Raw genomic sequence first — 21,391 nt, 5'->3', positions numbered from 1 at the left:
ATCAACAGACCTGTTTGCTCTATAAGCAAACTGCAGAGGGTCCAATAAGGGTCCTGTGATGTCCCTCAGATAGGCCAACACCAGTCTTTTAAATGACTTCATGACCACAGATGAGGGCGACTGGTCTGTAGTCATTAAGTCTTGTGATTTTAGGTTTTTTTGGAATGAGGATGATTGTGGAACTTTTCAAGCACAAAGGCACTTCACATTGTTCCAGTGATATGTTGAAAATCTGTGTGAAGATGGGAGCCAGCTGGTCAGCACAGGATTTCAGACAGGCTGGTGTCACGCCGTCTGGGCCTAGAGCTTTCCTTTTCTTTTGTTTTAGAAAGATCTGGCGAACATCCTTTTCACAGACCTGGAGTGCAGGGGGGGAAGAGAGGGTGGTTGTCAGAGGTAATAATGGTGGTGTAGAAAGAGGGTCAGGACAGGGGTGTGGTGTGAGACTGGTTTTCAAATCTACAATAGAACTCATTCAGGTCATCAACCAGTTGTTGATTGCCTACAGAGTTGGGGGATGGCATCTTGTAGTTAGTGATGGTTTTCAGGCCTTTCCATACTGAAGCAGGGTCGTTTACAGAAAACTGATTCTCCAATTTTTCAGAGTAGCTTCTCTTAGCCGCTCTGATCGCCCTTGTTAGTGTGTTCCTGGCCTGGTTGTACAAGATCCTGTCCCCACTCCTGTAGGCATCCTCTTTGGCCTGACGAAGCTGTCTGAGTTTTGCTGGAAACCATGGTTTGTCATTGTTACATGTTAAAAAAGTCCTCGTAGGGATGCGCATGTCCTCACAGAAACTGATGTAGGATGTTACAGAATCTGTGAGCTCGTCCAGATTGGTGGCAGCAGCTTCAAAAACACTCCAATCAGTGCAGTCAAAACAGGCCTGTAATTCCTGCTCTGCTTTATTGGTCCATCTCTTTACTGTTCTTACTACAGGCTTAGCAAATTTAAGTTTTCAAATTCAAATTTTATTTAAATTCAAATTTTATTTGTCACATACACAGTCATACACAGTACGATATGCAGTGAAATGCTTATACGACCGCCGGTGACCTTAAAAAGAAAATAAAAAACTATATATAAGGAATAAATATTAATAAAAGAAATAAAATACAAAGGAAAATAAATGTAACTAGTAAAATTAACAACTGTACAAATAAGGGCATTTAAAAATATCACAAAATAGAATATAGGAATATGGGGGGAAATATATATATTAAATTTTTAAAAATGTTTTAAAGTGGCATTGAAATGTCTTAAAGTGTCAGAGTGGCAAAGTGTCATGTGCAATGGCAGGTAAACATTTATTGTATAAAGTGACATGTGCAATGGCTTCAGATATGTAAATATGTATTGCATGAATGTGTCCATGATTGTCCAGTCAGTGTCAATGTTTAAAAGACATTACTCCTGTGTGGTGTGATGTGATTGAGAGACCTTATCGCCTGCGGGAAGAAGCTCCTCCTCAGTCTCTCTGTGTTGACCTTCAGGGAGCGGAATCGCTTCCCAGACCCCAACAGAGAAAACAGTCCGTTGTTGGGATGGCTGAGGTCCTTCACAATCTTCCTGGCCTTGGTCCAGCACCGCTTGCTGTAGATCAAGTGCAGGTCAGGGAGCTCGGTGCGGATGATGCACTCAGCTAATCGCACCACCCTCTGTAGAGCTCGTCTGTCCTGCATGGTGCTGTTTCCAAACCAGGTCGTAATGTTTCCCGTCAGGATGCTCTCTATGGTACAGGAGTAGAAATTCCTGAGCACCTTAGAGGGCAGTCTAAAGTCTTTCAAGCGTCTGAGGTGGTAGAGACGCTGCCGGGCCTTTTTTACCACGGTGTTGATGTGACAGGACCATGACAGGTCCTGCGTGATGTGAACACGAGGTATCTGAAGCTGTCCACTCTCTCCACTGGGTTCTTATTGATGATGGTGGTCTGGTAGTTCCTTTCCTGCTTTGTACTAAAGTCCACTATCAGCTCCTTTGTCTTGCTGACGTTCAGGAGGAGATTGTTCCTCTGGCACCAGTTCTCCAGATTTACAATCTCCTCTGGGTAGGCCGACTCATCATTGTTGGTGATCAGGCCCACCACGACAGTGTCGTCAGCAAACTTAATGATGGTGGTAGAGTTGGTAGTGGCCACGCAGTCGTGGGTGTACAAAGAGTACAGCAGGGGGCTCAGAACACAACCCTGGGGGGCTCCAGTGCTGAGAGTGAGTGAGGCTGAGACATGTCCGCCCATCCTTACTGCCTGTGGTCTGCCAGTCAGAAAATTGGAGATCCACTGACACATGGATGAGCTGAGTCCCAGGTGCTCCAGCTTGGTGGTGAGTGTGGAGGGAATTATGATATTAAATGCAGAGCTGTAGTCGATGAAGAGCATTTTCACATAATTCCCTTTCCTAGTGTCCAGGTGAGTAAGTGTTGTGTGGAGGAGATGAGAGATTGCATCGTCTGTGGAACGGTTCTGGCGGTATGCAAACTGTAGTGGGTCCAGTGTGTCTGGTAGTGAAGAAATGATGAAGTCTCAGACCAGGCGTTCAAAGCACTTCATCACTACTGAGGTGAGGGCTACAGGGCGATAATCATTGAGGGAAGCAGGATGAGGTTTCTTTGGGACAGGAACAATGATGGACTCTTTGACGCATGTGGGGATCACCGACTGAGATAAAGAGATGTTGAATGTCTCAGTGAACACAGGTGCTAGCTGGTCTGCGCTCTGAGGATACAGCCTGAGATGCCGTCTGGTGTTGCTGCTTTCCTGGTGTTCACTCTCTTGAAGGCTCTCCTCACGTCATGCTCGGTGATGATGAACGCGCTTCCGGTGCTGGCAGTGACTTCCTGTCTGCAGCCGTTAGTGCCGCTAGCATTAGCATCGCTAGCATCTTTAGCTGCAGCCTAGAAGCGAGCATAGAAAGTGTTCAGCTCGTCTGCCAGAGACACGTCTGCGTTCATCATACCGGATGTTGGTGCTTTATAATCCGTTATTGTCCTTAGTCCCTGCCACAGGCTCCTAGAGTCACTCTGTTGGAGCTGTGACTCTAGTTTCCTCCCGTAGCGCTGCTTCGCCTCTTTCACCGCCTTCCGGACGCTGTATGACGCAGCCTTGTATGGTTCCATGTCCCCCGACGCGAGTCCCGTGTTGTAGGCAGCGGTGTGAGATTTCAGAGCGTCGCGGATGATTTTATCCACCCACGGCTTCTGGTTGGGAAACGTTCTAATAGTCTTTTTTTCCACGGTATCATCCGCTAGTTTCCCAATGAATCCCACAACTGCTTCCGTATACACGCTGACGTCATCATTGGAGCTGTTTTTGAACATGTCCCAGTCTGCGTCATCGAGTGCGTCCTGTAACGCGGCCACCGATTGGTCCGTCCAGTGCGCGACCTCCCTCTGAACCGGAACTTCCTGTTTCAGCCTTTGTTTGTATTTTGGCATGAGGAAGATGGCGGCGTGGTCGGATGTACCACAATGTTATCACGGTTATCATTCCCAGACTAATGGTCAGACGGAATGGACCACCCAACAGCTGGAGCGCTACCTGAGGTGTTTTGCGGTTAGATTGTTTCTTTCCCTTGCTCCCCAATTGTGAGAATCCTTAGACTAAATCACCTGATTATCCTGCCTATTCATGTTCTTCCACGTTTGGGTTTACCATTTACGCAACAAAGGGCTAACCGCTAAAGCTACGTCTTCTGGTTCTCCTAAGGTTAGTTCTTGACAACCTGCAGTTATCATGATCAATCCTGTTCATGAAGGCCGGTTCATGAAGTCTTTATTAAAATTTCTATATTTTTTTGTAATGTAAATAAGTGTTCTTTCCACACTCATGTGCATCAAGTTGTATCTGCAATGTTTGCTAAATCGTTTTATTGTGAAATACACCGTGTATTATAGTATACATCTTATCCCATGTATCCAATATGTGTGTTTTAAAATTGCTTCAAAAGATCTTTGAGAATATACACTCTACATAAACCAGGATCCAATAGTTAAAAAAAATAAATAAACATGAATGAACCATGGCAAGCTGATTTAATGGATATGAGCAACATGTCAGAGAATAATGGCAAAGCAAATTTTTTAATACTTTATCAAAATATGCTTGGGTGTTACAAAACAAGACTGCAAGTGATGTAATGAAAGCTTTTTATTTTATCATGATGGAAGGCAGAGTCACCAACCTAACCAAGGGAAAAAGATTTGACAAAAGGTTTCAAAATGTAATGAAAATAAAAAAAAACATAAGATGTCAACTTTACTGAGGGTACAGAGCAAAACACATCGGTGTGCGAAAGGTTTAGCACCATGTTAAAGAACAAGATGTGGACTTATTTTAAAGTTATAGTACAATAACAGTGTGTGTAAAGGAGACTCCCTGTGTTTACATAAGAGACATAAGAGATAGGGAGAGGAGTCCTAAGTCCCCCTGCAGTTGTAATGATCAATCCCGCAAAATTGTCCTTGACTCAGAAAAACATGGAGACAAAAGGAACATGAAAATATAAGGTTTTATTTTATAGCATAAAAAGAATGAGGTAACATCTGAAAGTGTTACTGAGCTCTGTTTTTATGCCTAATGTTTGGACATCTTTAAGAATGTGAATCTTTTATTCTGCGTATGCTACTCAGAAATTATATTTTTACACATAACTTTCCACTTCAAAATGCTTCAAAACATAAATGTTTAGCGTAATTGTTTTATCATAATATTTCAGTATATTACACTGCTATAAGTGAGAAATATATTGAATAAAATTTCAATAATTTTTTGACCTGTTACTTCACTATGTTCCATATTAATTTTATTGAAATAAATATATGTCATCTTTATATTAACCTCATGGCTGGTTTGTTGTGCAAAATTACATTTGATTGAAATATTTTAGATTTTATATGCTGTATGCTAAGCTCAGTGCTAAGCTTTATTATTTGTGATTAATATGTTTCAGCCATATTTTTTTTTCAGTACTAAGATGCAGTGAGGAGCTTCTCATTCCATGTCAAATTTATTCTGCAGTCAAAAAAATTTTACTGTTGCATTTCTCATTATCAAAAGATGATGTAGATAATTATAACCTGCCCAAAACGGAGATCATGGCCCACTGTGGGCTTTTCATTACACACGCTGTGCTTGGGTTGCACAAGTGGGCATACAAATCACATGTCACATCAAGGGTCCAGCTTGACCGGATCAGTTAAATTGCAATCAGGTGGCTCTAGCCAGAGTCTCTTACGCCATTCAAGGTGGCAGTACAAGTGGTGATGGATTGTGTGCTCCGGTCCCTCCCAAAAGAGGAGCAAAAATCCGTAGGGATGAGCCAGCAAACATGCGGGAGATAGTAAGTGCCCTGGAATGCGCGTTAAACACACTTTCTCTGGGTCAAGAAAAGAAAAAGCCTCAAGAAAAATATCTGCAAACACTACTCCTCATTTCAAAAAGAACCAGCGCTGCCGCCACTGTCTGAGTCTCCACGAGATGAGCCAATGCCGTCTGAGCCAAAAGTGGGAGAGGCTCAGACAGCATTGGCTCAGTCAGAGGGTTCCTCGTCAGCCATAACTGCACAGGAGAGCCAGTGCCTGCTCCAAGGTGCTGCTCCCCGCACTACTGGATACTGGATTCGCTTTCCCGTCTGTGGTGCTGCCCAACACATCTTTATGCAAACCCATGCCAGCACCTGCATCCATGGCAATCAGCGTGAGGTTCCAGTTGTGCACACTATGGTCAAGGACCACCAGGGTAAATATAATCTTAAAGCTGGCATAATACCTAGGTCCAAATGCAAAAAAAAATTATATTTATTAATCTAAAAACATCAAAAGTTTACTTTGATTTAATGTTTAACAGTAAATAAAAAAGTTTGTGTTTTTTTATGAAGTGTTCGTAAATATCTGGTTTTAACAGTATACTGTATATCACTACCACTTTAACATTCGCATAAAAGAATCAGATCAAAGAGTCGACTCTCACTCATAATGAATCCTTCCTAAGAAAGTGAAAGTGTTTATCACTCTGACTTGACACCGTTTTGAGAAGCAGTTGAAAAAAAAAAAAAAAAGGAAACAAATAACGGTAATTTTAATGCCATACAAGGGCTGTTCAATAAATGTAAGTGATTTTAATTAAAACTATTTTGTATAAGATAAATGAGTGTATAAGGTATGATCAGCTAATGAATATGCACAAATATGTAATGTTATCTATGAGGCTTGGTAAATAGCTGTTGCACTTGTGGCTGCTGTATGGGGACGGTTTGAGTGGTTTTGAATGCATACCTTTTGCTGTGAAAGAAAAAAATTATTAGGTGCTCTGAATGTGAAAGTTCAGTCCCAGTGCAAACTAAACTTTCAATACTGTAAATATATGATTTTCTATCATCAAAGAAGATCCGGAACTTCAACTGATCATCTGTTCTGTTGTGTTTTCTAGGAGAGGAATTTGCATTAGCAGAAACATATAAAACTCTTCAGGACTCAGTGTCTCATGCCTAATATTCAAAGATGGAGACCTCTGGGCCTGTTGTTTATTGTTCATATGATAAAAAGTAATTAATTAATTCAGTAGGAAGAGAGGAGAAGGAGATTGTTGACATATTTATTTCTACCCCCGACACATTCAATTAATGCACAGCAGGGATATTCCTACATGACTTCTAGTGATTCATATTTATTCACTTAAATACTTCTCAATGTAAATTTTAACCTATCCAAAGGACAAAAAGACAAAAATAAATGAATAAAACTGGTTTACTTATTCAGACTAGTGAAACAAACTACAGGTTTGAAAATGACCTCCATGCACTAAGCAAGCTTTTTCTAATTAGCTGGTTAAATGTTTTTATTTCTTAATGTGTTTAACACATTGACTGTTGTATCATGTCACTTTATTGCTTTTTTATGGATGTGAATTTTATAATTTCTTTACCTGTCCAATCTTATTGAGTTACTAAACAAGTCTGGGCCGGTATTCACTAGGCGTCCCAGAATCACTCATAGAAATTGCACTCAGTTCATTTAGGACTGAAAATATTCCTAGCTCAGAGTAGGACATAAAAGTCGTTCATGAAGCTTCCTAACTTCTTTTTTTTTTAGTGAGGAGTAGAACTGCGCTGATGAAAGTGTGTAACGTCACTTTTTACAACACAGAGCCGTAAAAAGTTATACGGCTTCACGTTATAGTGGGTGTTGTAGTTTTAAATTGTGGTAAAGCGAAATGGTGAAATCAGCAGCAGTTGTTTGAAAGCTTATATACACAGACAAAACTGTAGATGTGTCACTTGGCTGCATGATATCCTGATCAGACTCCTTCAATCACAACTGTTTAAAGCTCCTATAATCGAGCAGTGAGACTGGAGAGAGGATGACAGGGTTTTGCTTGCAGAGGGGGTAGTAAAATGTAAAGAAACAATTTAAGCCAAATGCTGACCTACTCTTATCTCTACAGATAAGTGAACAGAGGCAATTTGTGAAAACATCAATGGCAACTGTCAGTTTGACACACATACCCCTGAGGAGGGTGAATCATGAGAATAAGCCGTGTTAATGAACTACTGAAGTGCTGCTTATAACAAGAAATCTCAAAAAACAGTTGTGTACATTCAAATAATTTCATATAAGTATATACAGGTGCATTTCTAATTAGAATATCATTAAAAAGTTAATTTATTTTAGTAATTCAATTCAAAAAAGTGAAACTCACATTATATAGGTTCATTACAGATTCAGTGTTTTTTTTTTTTTTTTGATGATTATGACTTGCAGCTAATGAAACCCCAAAATTCAGTATCTCAGAAATCCTACTTACAACCAATTAAATAAATAAATAAAAAATGCACATGTACAGCGTTCGAGGCTTGGTCGGGCTAACCTTTGCATGAATTACTGGAACCTGGAAGACAGGCAGGTTGCTCTGATAGAGGCCTTTAGCTCTTCTGTGTCACTGGGTCTGGTGTCTCACATCTTCCTCTTCACAATATCACTTAGATTCTCTATGGAGTTTAGGTCGGGCAAGTTCACTGGCCAATCAAGCACGGGGATACAATGGTCCCTGAAGCAGGTATTAAAACTTTCAGCAGTTTGGGCAGATGCCACGTCCTGACGGAAAATAAAATCGGCATCTCCATATAGCTGGTCAGTAAAGAAAAGCATGAAGTCCTCTAAAACGTTCTCATAGATGGCTGTGCTGCCCTTGGACCTGACCCAAGTAAACAAACACCAGCAGATAACATGGCTCCCTAAACCACCATTGACTGTGCAAATTTTACACTGGACCTCACTCAAGCAACTTGGATTCTGTGCCTTTTTTCTTTTCCTCCAGACTCTGGGACTTTAATTTCCAAATAAAATGCAGATTTACTGTCCACCGAGTACAGTCTGGTCCTTTTTGTCTTGAGCCCAGGTAAGACGCTTCTGACGTTGTCTCTGGTTTAAGAGTGGCTTGACACAAGGAATGCAACAGTTGTAGCCTATGTCCTGGATACGTCTGTGTATGGTGGCTCTTAAAGCACTGACTCCTTGTGAATTTCCCCAAAATTCTTGAATGACCTTCGTTTCACAATCCTCTCAAGGCAGTGATTATCCCTATTGCTTGTGCACCTTTTTCTACCACATTTATTACTTCCATTCAACTTTCCATTAATGTGCTTGGATGAACAGACTAAAGGCTATATTATGAGAGTATATTTAAAGGCTCTTGAAACCTTTGCAGGTGTTTTGAGTTAATTGGCTGATTAGAGTATTACACCGAAAGTCTCCAATATTAATATTTTTTAAAATATTCAAATTTTCTGAGATACTGAATTTTGGGGTTTCATTAGCTATGGAGGACTGAACATGACATAATTATAAATAAAAAAAGGTGTGACTAAATAAGTAAATACAGAAATAAATAAATAAATACATAAATGCAAATACAAAGGCAAAAATAAATAAATAAAAATGTGGAAATTCAGAAATAAATAAATCTTGAAATATGTTAATAAACAAAAGTAGGAATATATTTAGCAATTTTCCAGGGCTTATTGTATTTATTTATTTATTTATATATTTACTTATTTATTCACACATTTATTTATTTATAATTATGTCATGTTTAGTCCTCCATAATTAGCTGTAAGCCATAATCATTGAAATTAAAAGAAAATCACTTCAAATATAGCTTTCTATGTGTACTAACGGCCAGCAGAGGGCGTCCCGGCGCAGGGAAGTAAGGAGGCGGAAACTTACGACCGTGTAGAATCCTACGGAGCCCCGGTAGTCACCTTGAGGAGAAAAAATAAATAAATAAAAATCTGTGGCAACAGTTTTGTAATTTGTGCCCTCAGTTTAATAATCCTTCTTAAACTGTTCCCTCAGTTTACTTATCCGTGCACTCAGATTTTGTAATCCGTACCCACAAATTCTGTGCCCACGCTTTTGCAATCTGTTCCCACAGGTTTGTACACAGACTTCTTTTAGAAGAACAGGAAGCTCCTCGCTACGTGTAAATAAATCTTATTACATATTGTTTTATTTTGGATTATTAAGTGTAATTACAAAACTACAAAACTGTTGCCACAGATTGTTATTTTTTTCTCCTCTAGGTGACTTCCAGGGCTCCGTAGAATCCAGTAATCGGAAGTTTAAATCATTTCAGTGACGCAGTTCTTTGAATCTTGTTCATCATAATAAACAAATCTTTTCATTTGAGTCATTCAGGTCATTTCGTTCCTTTGACCAAAAATAAAATAAAATGTTACATTTTCAATAAACAGACCGCGAAGGCAGAGAGGAAAACGAGAGACAAAGCGAGGTCGTAACCGGAAAAACTGGGACAAAAACAAAATGCTAGAGTACACTTCACAGAGTGCTGTATCTAGCACATTAATGCAAAGTTGAATGAAAGGATAATTTGCAAGGCTAATTCGGCACAATAATCTGGTAAAAGGTGGGTGTCTTGCAGCGTCTTAAATAAGCAGAGCTGATTAACCCAAATCGGCAACACATGAGCTCGAGTCATGACTGAGGCGGGAAAAAAGAAGTGGCGGCGCGGAGATGGAACAGGAGGGATTCTGATTACTTGGGGAGGAGATCTGGCACGTTGCGACAAAATCAACATATTGATGATATTCTATTTTATTGAGATGCACCTGTATAACGCATATATAAATATGATTATTTTAATGTGTGTGCCATGGATGATGCTACGACTTCATGAATGCAGCTTTTTTTTATTCATTTCACACTGCATTCAAGATTCAAGATTCAAAAAAATTTATTTATTTCAAAGAACTTTAAAAATGCCACAGACAAGAGTTATATAATTTTATGGCCATAGGGAGAAACGATCTCCTGTGGCGCTCCGTAGAACACCTGGACATAATTAGTCTCTGGCTGAAGTTGCTCCTCTGGTCGGTGAGAACTCTATATAGCGGGTGAGAAGGATTGTTCAAGATTGTGCATATTTTGGACAGGATCCTCCTCCTTGCCACGACAACAACATAGTCCAGATCCGAACCCCGGCCCTTCTAATGACCTCATACAGTCTGTTTCTGTCTGCCGCCTTTATGTTACAGCCTCAGCAGACCACAGCAAAGAAGACGACACTCGCCACCACAGATTCATAAAACATCCGAAGAATGGTATTACAGAAGTTGAAAGATCTGAGCCTCCTCAGAAAGTACAACCTGCTCTGTCCTTTCTTGTAGAGGGCCATTGCGTTAACTGACCAGTCCAGTTTATTATCCAGATGCACACCTAGGTATTTGTACTCAGAGATTTGTACCAGGGTTTGTACTGTATATTGGCTGAAGATGAACCAGGTTGTGGTCTGATTTTCCCAGAGGGGGCATGTTGGGAAATGTACTGTATGAATATGCACACGATCTGCGTTGCTGTGAGAGCAGAGTTTAATTTAGTATTTCCTGCATTTATTACTGCAATTAATGTATATAAAAAAAAGTATTCCATTTTCGTCCAAGTGTGTACTATTTAACCTCTGTGTTACTAAATGTTACTAAAACATTTCCGTTTGGTCATGTCTCTGCCTTGAACGTCATTTCATCTTTACTCCTAACCACACCTCCGGAGCTCACCTACAAAGGAGTGTTTTTTTTTTAATAATCTTGATAAATAGCTGTTACTCCTACATCTAAAAGTAGGAACAAAATGGCATAATTCTGAGAATTTATGGCCAGTTATGAGCGATTTTTTTACTCTGAGATGCTTAGTAAATACACAGGCCCTGACCTTTAGTCTAGTGTCAGAGTGATGTGTAGAAGTCAGAGGTCTGAATTAGATAGCAAATTTGCTAATGGATAAGTTTGTCACTTTTTCCAAAAATACAATAAATTATATTTACCAATAAAAGTTTTAATTAGAGTGAAAATAGTAAAATAATGTTTATTGCATTTTGCAGTGAAACCCATCTTATAGATCATGAAAAACTCTCTGATAATGTTTACACTTTTGAGACATTTAGTTAAACACAAAGACTAATAAAATGATTTATGCTTATGATAAAAACTTTGCCTTGTACAGTAAAATCCAGACTGAGAGATCAGATTCACCAATGCGCAGCTGTGTCTCCATGTAGAGTGATGCGTCCATTCACCATTTTGAGATTATAAAGATGAAGATTCCTTCGCTGTATACAGGTAGCATTTCCTCACCGTTAAATTTACTGCTAAGTGAAAAGCTACAATAAACATTGTTTTACACAATTTAGAGTCATTAGCCACATTTTATAGCATTTACTACAATGTTTTACTATATATTTTTAGGAACAAGTGTAAATAATTATACTACTACTACTACTACTACTACTACTACTGTATCCGCAGACTGCATGATCCTGCCTTCAACGTCCGCACCGTTCTTAGTGGGGAGTGTCGAGGAGGACTGCATTTTGGGGTTGGACATTTTGGAGAGATGGGGTGCGGTGCTGAATTTGGCGTGGTAACTTCGGGAAAGCCAGGTTGCTAGGACCCATACCACAGCCGAACAGGTTAGTAGCACACACCCGGGGGGCGGAATTTCTGGTAGCAGACCGAGGGGGAAACCTACGCGCCAACGCCTCGCTGGCCGGGCAGCAAAGCGCGTGGTCGGTGCTGCAAGCGAGTGGAGTGCCGTGTAGACGTAGAGCCCTCAATGCCGAACATTGTCCCCGTGCAGTCCTCCAGGCTCTCCGGCGGTGATCAGCCGTCCGAGCCAGCGTGCAGCCGAGTTACTGCATCACCCAGAGCGTCACCCGCAGTCGCTTTGCCGGTGTCACAGCTGAACCTTGATCCGCTCATCGCCAAGCAAAAGGGCACCTATATGGGCGTGGACACTCACAGCCAGGGGCGAAATTTTGCTGCTGGAGAGCAGGTATGGGTGTGTTCCTCCGGAAGGAAGAGGGGGCTCTCGGCCAAGCTTATGTCCCACTGGGTGGGCCCCTGTACAGTAATTGCTCGGCTCTCCGATGTCATCTACCGGGTGCGGTTGGCGGGGCGGGCACGAGTTGTGCTCCACCGGGACCGTCTTGCGCCTTACCTTGCGGGGATCATGCCTTGCGGGGATGTCGGTGTGTTCACCATGTTGGGGAAGGGTGTTTGGGTTAGTGGCTTCGGCCCTGTTTGTGTGTGGTGTGGGTGTGATGTGTGGAATGTGCTCCGGTTCATGCCTAGGCTGAATTGGAGGTAGGCTTCGTGTGAATGTGCTGCTCATGCTTTTGTTTGACTGCGTGTATAAAATAAAGTACTCCCAACCATTGCATTGGGCAGCAAGTAAGCTCATTTGTCTCTCCAACATTCTTCTCGGCGGTAAAATGCTACAATAATAATAATAATAATAATAATAATGAAAGTTTAAACCACAGTTTTGAGAACCTTAATTAAATAATACAAGCCAAGAAAATAATGAAGGCAAAGTAGTAATGGTAAAATAAAGTACGGCTTTGTTCCTGTGCTGTGCAGTAAACTCGAGGTAAAGAGATCTGATTCACCCATACCCAGCTGTGTCTCCATGAAAAGTGATGTGTCTATGAAGCATCCTCCAGAACTGATTGACACAGATTTTTCCTCTGTACCCAGGTAAAGGTTTAAGTGATGCAAATAATATTTTATTAAATGTTGTAGAACAGGGAGGTCAAATATTTTTTTTTGGTAATGCCCTGGTATGCTAGATCCAGTGTGTGACTGGAACAAAACAAAGCAGTTTAGCTGACCAACAAAAAACTTACTCTTAAATGTATTTACAGAAAAAAGATATTTACAGATGTACACAATAAAATTGTGATTGTATTAGTATCCACACAAACTCCTATAACGTCTTATTTAAAAGACAGAACTTTTCTTTAGCACATTATATTTGTCAATAGTCTTGACTTAGATGAAGATCACTATTGATGACTTTTTTTTCAATACTGACATTCTAGAGCTTGTATTATGGACAGGAAGAAGCTGCCTCTGAAGCCCCATATCGAAATTTACATCCTGAGATTCCTTTCCTGAGAATCACTTGACCGACACTTTAGCACTTCTAATAAACAGAAAACCATAGTGCTCACTGTAAGGATTGCTTGAATTTTGGTAGACCTCCTTTTGTCTACTCAGTCCTCACTGTATTCTGCTTGTTCCGCCTGGTACCAGGGAACCCCTCATATATATATATATATATATATATATATATATATATATATATATATATATATATATATATATATATATATATATATATATATATATATATTTCCCAGAAAAACAGGAGCATTGGTGGGAAAACCATTCAGTTCCTTAGAAAAGTAATAACAAGCTATTCTCAGTAGGAAGGGGTAAAGTTGGTCAATCCCTCAATACTGCATAACCTGCATTAAATGGCAAAATTATTTATTATTATTATTATTATTATTATTATTGGTCAGTTACAGTACACTGAAAAAAAAAAGGAATTCTGGGAAAACTGTCACTCTAATTCCTTACAAAAGTATATTACTCAGGAAGAGTTAGAGGGATCACTTTTCATGTCACTGGGAATAATAGAATTACCTTACAGACACACATCATCTCAAAAGCAAGTGAAGTTTGAAAGAAAACCCGGTTGATGAAGAGTGATGAAGAGTGTATCATTATGTTTCTACAGGTTAGTCCACTGTGGCATTTCAGTTGAAGGCTGTTCTGCTCTGGCGTCATCTCTGACATTAAACCCTTCATACCTGAGACATCTGATTTTTTCAAAGAATTGTCTGGGAGACTCAGGAAGAAAATGCCTCTCTGCTTTACTGGAGAATCCTGAATGTAAAGTGCAAATACTGAGGTAAGATCACCTCTCTCCTGCTCAGTAAGGTACATTCTATAATAGCGAAACTGATGCAGAGTTCTAGTTTTTTCTTATTGTCAATGTTTTTGCTTCATCATCGATGTTGTTTCTTTTTACTTCACTCTGATCATTAGTCTCAGATGTACATATGCAAGAAGCTATAGCACAATGCATGAGTTAATATCCGCATCAAATAAGTCCGAAATAATTTTATTAATTAAGTTATTAATTTACTAAAATAACTAATTATGCAAACCATACACAGGGCCATGGCTGCCATCATCAGTATTGCCATGGCAATACTACTTTTCACAGCTTGTCAAATAGGAACAAGGAATTCTGTTGGTGAATAACATGTATTTACCTTAAGACGTATGGTAAATTTATTGTTCTGTATATTTGTGCAATAATCCTGTGCAAAAAAAGTGTTCTCTATCTATCTATCTAATTTTGATGAACTTAAACTGAATATAGCTAACAGTAATAACATTTCTAATCACATTGATGGTTAAAATTAATAGATGCCATTAAATCTTTAAATCTGCGCAAAAATACTCAGCACTGTTCAGAACGGCACAGGAGTTTCCATGGAGTTCTGAACAGGCAGAGGTGTGGTTAATTAGACACGTGTTTGCCAGGTGTGTCTATTTAAGGGTCCTGATAGCTCCGCACTTTGTGCGATCATTTAGGTAGCACTGGTAAGATATCAGGGCCAAGACAAAGACAAAGAAAAAAATAGTATAAATATAATATACATATATTTGAAAAAACACCATACACTGTAAACCATAATGCTCAAAGTAATTAAACTTATTGAGTACTGTTAACTTAAATAATTACAATTAGTTTAAATTAATAGACCTTGATGAGACCTTATTTAGAACGTTTTGGTATTTATGAGTTTGTCTCCATAAAGTTCCACCAACTTCAAATCTTTCAGCCTAGCGATTTTGTGTCTGACATCATCAATGCACATGTAAACTGCACACATTGAATTGTTTTGATCAAGATGGTGGATTGGTCTGTCTTTGCATGATGCTGTAAGTGTAATCTTTACAAATCTGGGGACCCTAAAGTTGATGTTTTTGATTTATGTCATCTGATTGTCTACAGTGTGGTGCTCTCTAAAGTTATGAATAAAATGTGTCTAGAAGCACACGGGAGAAAACATAAGCTCCACTACTGCTACCTACTGTTCAGGAGAAACAAGAAAGCAAGATTTCTTGTACTTGTCAAATATCAATCTTTAATTTGAAAGTTCCTTTTTAATTTTGAAGCTATGAACTTCATTAATAGCTTAAATTGTTTAGTTTTTGAAATTGTCAGGTTTACATCTCCGATTTTTCGGGGTTTGAATATAAGTCCTGAATTCCTATTAGTTTTAGTTTTAGTAGTAATATTCATAAAAAAAATTCCCAAAATTTTCTCCCTAATTTAGTTGTATCCAATTTCTCCCCGTTATTAGGGGGCTCCCTCATTAAGCTGCTACTACAGATGGGGCATTTAAAAAATGTGCGTTTTTTTTCTGCGACATGACGCAAATTTTCCCGCTGACTGCCGCACCATTCTGGGAGTGCGCGCCATGCAATTTTCATCCAAGTGTTGTACTTCACAGAATTCCCACCAGGTAGCACATGAAAGAACGTATAATTAAGTATGCAATGTATAGTATAGTCTATATGCACATGTAACTTAGTGATTGTGTGAAAACAGTTACAATAAATTTTTAACAAATAGAAACAGTTTACGTCACTTAAACAACTTACGTCCCTGGTCAAACCCTGACTCAGAAAAACATGGATACAAAAGAAACATAAACATGTTTGATTTTATGTTATACTATAACAAGAATGAGATAACATCTGAGAGTGTATGTATGACATTGTTTAATGCTAAACCTTTATTTTTATGCTCAATGTTTACAAATTTTTACAAATGTGAATTTTTCATTCCTTATTCTGTGTACGCTACTTATTAGCTACGATTATTATATTTTTAGACAGGATTTTCTCCTTCAAAATGCTTCAAAAACAGAAATGTTCCATGTAATTTTTATTATAATATTTCAGTAAAATACATAATAAGCCCGCGCTATATTTTACTCTGGCCACTGTGTACAGACCTCGGTCATATGTTGATTTTCTTAAAGAATTTGGACATCTGCTATCAGACCTACTGGTTAACTCTGACAAAGTGTTAATAGTAGGAGACTTTAACATTCATGTAGATGATGCTGACGACGCTTTAGCACTCGCATTTATGGATTTACTAAATTTCCTTTGGGGTTAAACAAAATATAAATGGAGCAACTTACCGCTTTAATCATACGCTAGATTTAATTATATTCCATTGTATAGATGTCTCTAATATAGAGATCTTACCTCAAAGTGATGATATCACAGATCATCACCTCCTGATATATACTCTACCCGTAGAACAGATTAGCTGTGTCTCCCCACGTTATCAATTTGTTAAAAATATGAATCCGACTACTAAAGACATATTCACAAGTAATCTGCCGGATCTGTCCCAAATTCTTATTAGTCCCCTAAATGCAGACGATCCAGATGAGGTAACTAGCAGCATGGGCACTATTTTTACCAGTACATTAGACACTGTTGCTCCCGTCAAATTAAAAAAAGTCAGAGATAAAACACTTGCACCGTGGTACAACAGTCATACTCGCGACCTAAAGATAGCAACCCGTAACCTCGAGCGAAAATGGAGGAAAACTAAATTAGAAGTTTTTCGAATTGCGTATAAAGACAGTATGTGCAGCTATAGACAGGCCCTAAAAACTGCTAGGACCGAGCATCTTAGCCAACTGATAGCAAGAACCCAAAACAATCCCAGGTTCTTATTTAGTACAGTGGCTCGCCTAACAAAACCTAAGATGCCCGCAGAGAGTACTCCACAACATTTTAGTAGTGAAGATTTTATGAACTTCTTTAATGAAAAAATCAATAGTATCAGGAAGAAAATAACGGAGGTTCAACCTCTAATAAAATCTCACGATCAAGTTCAGCCTATAGCTTCACATTTAGATTTTCAGTGCTTTACAGGTATGGGACAGGAAGAGGTGTATAAACTTATCACCTCAGCTAAATCAACAACGTGCCTGTTAGACCCAATACCAACCAGATTTTTAAAAGAAGTGATGCATACGGTTGGAGAGCCACTTTTAAACATTATTAATTTTTCATTATGTCTAGGTCTGTCCCTAAACCTTTCAAGTTGGCAGTTATTAAGCCGCACCTTAAAAAATCTAATTTGGACGCGAATAAAATAACAAATTACAGACTGATTTCAAACCTTCCGTTCATATCAAAAATCTTAGAAAAAGTAGTATCAATATCAAATATGCACACTCTTGCAGGAAAACAACATCCTAGAAGAATTGCAGTCAGGTTTCGGGCCCCATCATAGTACAGAAACTGCACTAGTTAAGATTGCGAACGACTTGTTTTTAGCTTCAGACCAAGGCTGCATCTCAATAGTCTTACTTGATCTTAGTGCTGCATTCGACACCATAGATCATAATATTCTCATAGATCGCCTACAAAATCATATAGGTATTCAGGGGCAGGCATTAAAATGGTTTAGATCATACCTGTCTGATCGATACCATTTTGTAGATCTAAATGGAGAACTGTCTGGTGTAATGCTATTGAAATATGGGGTTCCACAAGGGTCAGTTTTAGGACCTCTGCTGTTCTCAATATACATGCTTCCCTTGGGAAACATCATTAGAAGGAATGGAATTAGTTTCCATTGTTATGCTGATGATACCCAATTATATATCTCAACAAAACCAGATGAAATACCCAAGTTGTCTAGATTAACCGAGTGTGTCCAGGACATAAAAGATTGGATGACCAATAACTTTCTTTTACTAAATTCAGATAAGACAGAGATATTACTCATCGGCCCAAAAACCAGTACAAATATTTTCTTTTCTTTTCAATAAAAAAAAAAAAAAAAAAAAAAAATATATATATATATATATATATATATATATATATATATATATATATATATATATAATTCTTTAATTTTTGTGAAGCTGCTTTGAGACAATGACTATTGTTAAAAGCTCTATATAAATAAAATTTAATTGAATTGAACTGCTATATTGTGCTTTAATGAAAGTGCAGAAGGCAGAAATGTGTTAATGGAGGAGTTGTAAGTAAGAAATCTATTCAATGAAATTTTAATTGTTTTGTTGACTGTTACTTCACCATGTTAAGTATTGTATTAATTTTAAAAAACTATGTCATGTTTATATCCTGATGTCTGATTTTTAAAAAAAGTTTCTTCTTTGGTCTGCTACACAAATAATGTTATTAATCGAGGGACTGGAATTGGGTTAAGGACTGTCCAATACTTTATTAAACCCTGGAAGAATAGTAATAAAATTCTAATTTGTAAAAAATATTATTTAGAAAAAAATAATGACAGTGAAATGGATTTTGGAGCGATGAAAAAAAGTCATGTGTTTTGATAAATCTAGATTGAGCCTATTCCATAGTGGAGCACGTGTCAGGGTAAGAAATGAAGCACATGGACATAAGTATGCATAGTGTCCACTATACAAGCCTTTGGAGGTTGTGTTGTGATCTGGGGTTGCTTCAGTTGCTCAGGACAATGTCTAGCAATGTTATGTGGTAATAACATGAAGTCAGCTGATGACCTGAATGTACTTTCCAGGACTCAGATTTGAAGGAGTGGTTCTGGAAGCATGAGAGAGCATTTTCACATGAACTAGACACCAAATTGAGATCCATATTTAAAGGTAAACGTGATTGAACTAAATATAAGGTTTTTTATTTGTTTTCCTTTTTTTGTGTGTTGCATGGTATATATAAAAAGAAACAAACATGATATATACAAAACATCTCACATTTAATTGAAGTTAATGTAACAGAACATCCTCAATAATTTTCTCTTTAAGAAAGAGGAGTGTGAACCTATTTATATAATACAAAAAAAAAAGATCTTTCATTTCTTTATTGAACACATGTATTAAACAAAAAGTAAAACTTTTGAATTAATAACTGGTTGACCCACACCTCTAGGCAGCAAAAATTCAACCAGGTGCTTCCTGTAGCTGTGAATCAGACCTGGACATTGTTCAGGAGGAATTTTAACCCATTCTTTCTGACAGAAATGCTTTAGCTCCATCATATTCTTTGGATGTCTTATGTGTATGACTCCCTTAAAGTCATTCCATAGCATCTCTGACTCGGCCACTCAAAAAGGTAGAGTTTGTTTTTCTGAAACCATTCTGTTGTGGATTTGTTCAATCTTAGTTCCATCAGTGCACAAAACATGCCAAGAGCTGTGGAGTGTAAATGTGCTCTTTAGGTGTGCAGCACTGTTCTTTTACTGTAAGTAAGCAACGGCTTAATTAGTGGCCATGGACACCCTGCTTGTTTTCCGTACTATAGATTCATAAACACAGCCAGTTCCAATGATGCCCTCAAATCTTTGATGATTATTGATGAGTCTTCATTGTGCTCCTCAGGTAATTTTGACTGGGCGCAATCTTTTGGACAGTATCCACAATCCCAAATTGTCTTAATTTGCCTACAGTAACTGTAGACTTGTGAATTTCTAAAGTCTTTGAAATCACATTGTAACCATGAAAGTAAGAGTAAGAGAGCAAATCGCTCTGGAAATAGGGCCAACGGAAAAGGCCAGGGAAAAGACAAAGGCAAAGATCAAGACCAAGTCAAGTTGTCAGAAAGAAAGAGAGAGAGAGTAGGAATAATAAGCACCTGATAAGCATGCTCCTTGTACGGAAGTACTGTAGAAGATAAACAAAAGAAAGAGAACTGAAAAGTGAAAATCAAGTTAAAAAATAAAAGAAAAGAGCCCACTGAAGGGATAACTCATCCAGAGCGGATGAAAGCGTTTAGTTTCAGTTTCTCATGCCCAGTTCTGTCTCACGGAGATGGAGGATCTTTCTTTTCACGTTTTAAAGTTAATAAACCCACGTTATCTTAAAATGTGAAGGTCTTCCCGTACGGTGTCACAAGCCCTCTCGAACACTCCTATTTCACTGACCCCCGCATAAGGGCTCTTATTTTCATTATTACATCTAGTGGTGCGGCTGCCCAACCTGTGCCACATAACATATTTAATATAACTTACATAATTAATTCTATTAAATTAAAATTTTATTTATATAGCACACTTTTAATGTATTTTAGGTTTTATCTGTGATGACATACAATATGAAGAATAAATGTTTTTCTAATGTCAGGGTTTGACATTAAAGGTGATCAATATATAATACAGAAGAATTTTCAGTATAATTATAGCTATCATATTAGCATTCACCTAAAAGAATCAGATCAAAGAGTTGACTCTTGCCTGAATGACACATCACTCATTATGAATCTTTCTGAGAGAAAGTGAAAGACACTCAGACACGACGCCATTTAAAAAGCAGAAGTAAAAGAAAAAAACAGTGGACTGTTCACTAAACGTGAGTGATTTTAATAAAAAACTATTTTGCATAAGTTTTTTTAAGATTAATTAGTGTATAGTATTTTATATAAACCTCTCTGTAAGTAAACTACATCTACATGAGTTTTTATTCTTTGCTTTCTTATGGTAGGAAGCAATGGCAAATTTAGAGCAAAATAACAGAGAACAAACTATACTGTATTAAATACTATATTAATTACTGTATTAATACTAAGTACTAAAAGGACCAAGTAGACCTACTACAATTTCACTAGTGATATTGATAATGTAAACTATTTGATAAATATACAGGAATTTGAAATATTGTCCCCCATGTGCAGATTGGTAAATAGTTCTTATGACTTTCATGTAAGATAAAACTAAACACACTCACACACACACACTCACTCACACACACACACACACACACACACACACACACACACACACACACACACACACACACACACACACACACACACACTATCATACAGGGGGACAGGCCCCCCTAAAACTGAGCAACATTCTGGCCTTTGAAAATAAGACACATCTTTTACAATTCAAAGCACTTGACAAGCTAAACGTTATAGTAAAAAGAAAAGAATTGTTGGTCAGTCTGAAGGGGGACTGCCCCAGAGACAGATTGGAAGGAAT

At 38.2% G+C, this 21,391-nt stretch overlaps 1 protein-coding gene across 17 annotated transcripts in view; it reads left to right on the top strand.

Moving 5' to 3' along the window:
* The first annotated feature begins 5,995 nt into the window (after positions 1-5,995).
* The window catches only part of LOC128515950 (NACHT, LRR and PYD domains-containing protein 12-like), a 32,912-nt gene continuing 17,516 nt past the window's right edge, over positions 5,996-21,391 (top strand). For 2 of the 17 annotated variants that reach the window (XM_053490236.1, XM_053490224.1), the window contains exons 1-7: positions 6,013-6,101; positions 10,546-10,730; positions 11,510-11,625; positions 11,812-11,975; positions 12,925-13,041; positions 14,090-14,263; positions 18,974-19,058. The gene's annotated coding sequence lies outside the window, so the exon portion shown is untranslated. Of the gene's footprint in view, positions 6,102-10,545; positions 10,731-11,509; positions 11,626-11,811; positions 11,976-12,924; positions 13,042-14,089; positions 14,293-18,973; positions 19,059-20,676; positions 20,757-21,391 lie in introns of those variants that run through there. The other 15 variants (XM_053490237.1, XM_053490227.1, XM_053490240.1 and 12 more) reach the window with 12 other exon arrangements.

This window comes from Clarias gariepinus, chromosome 28 (assembly GCF_024256425.1).
Source record: "Clarias gariepinus isolate MV-2021 ecotype Netherlands chromosome 28, CGAR_prim_01v2, whole genome shotgun sequence".
NCBI classification, from domain to species: Eukaryota; Metazoa; Chordata; class Actinopteri; order Siluriformes; family Clariidae; genus Clarias; species Clarias gariepinus.
The sequence above is the reverse complement of the archived record's forward strand: the minus strand, read 5'-3'. Positions and strand labels throughout refer to the sequence as shown.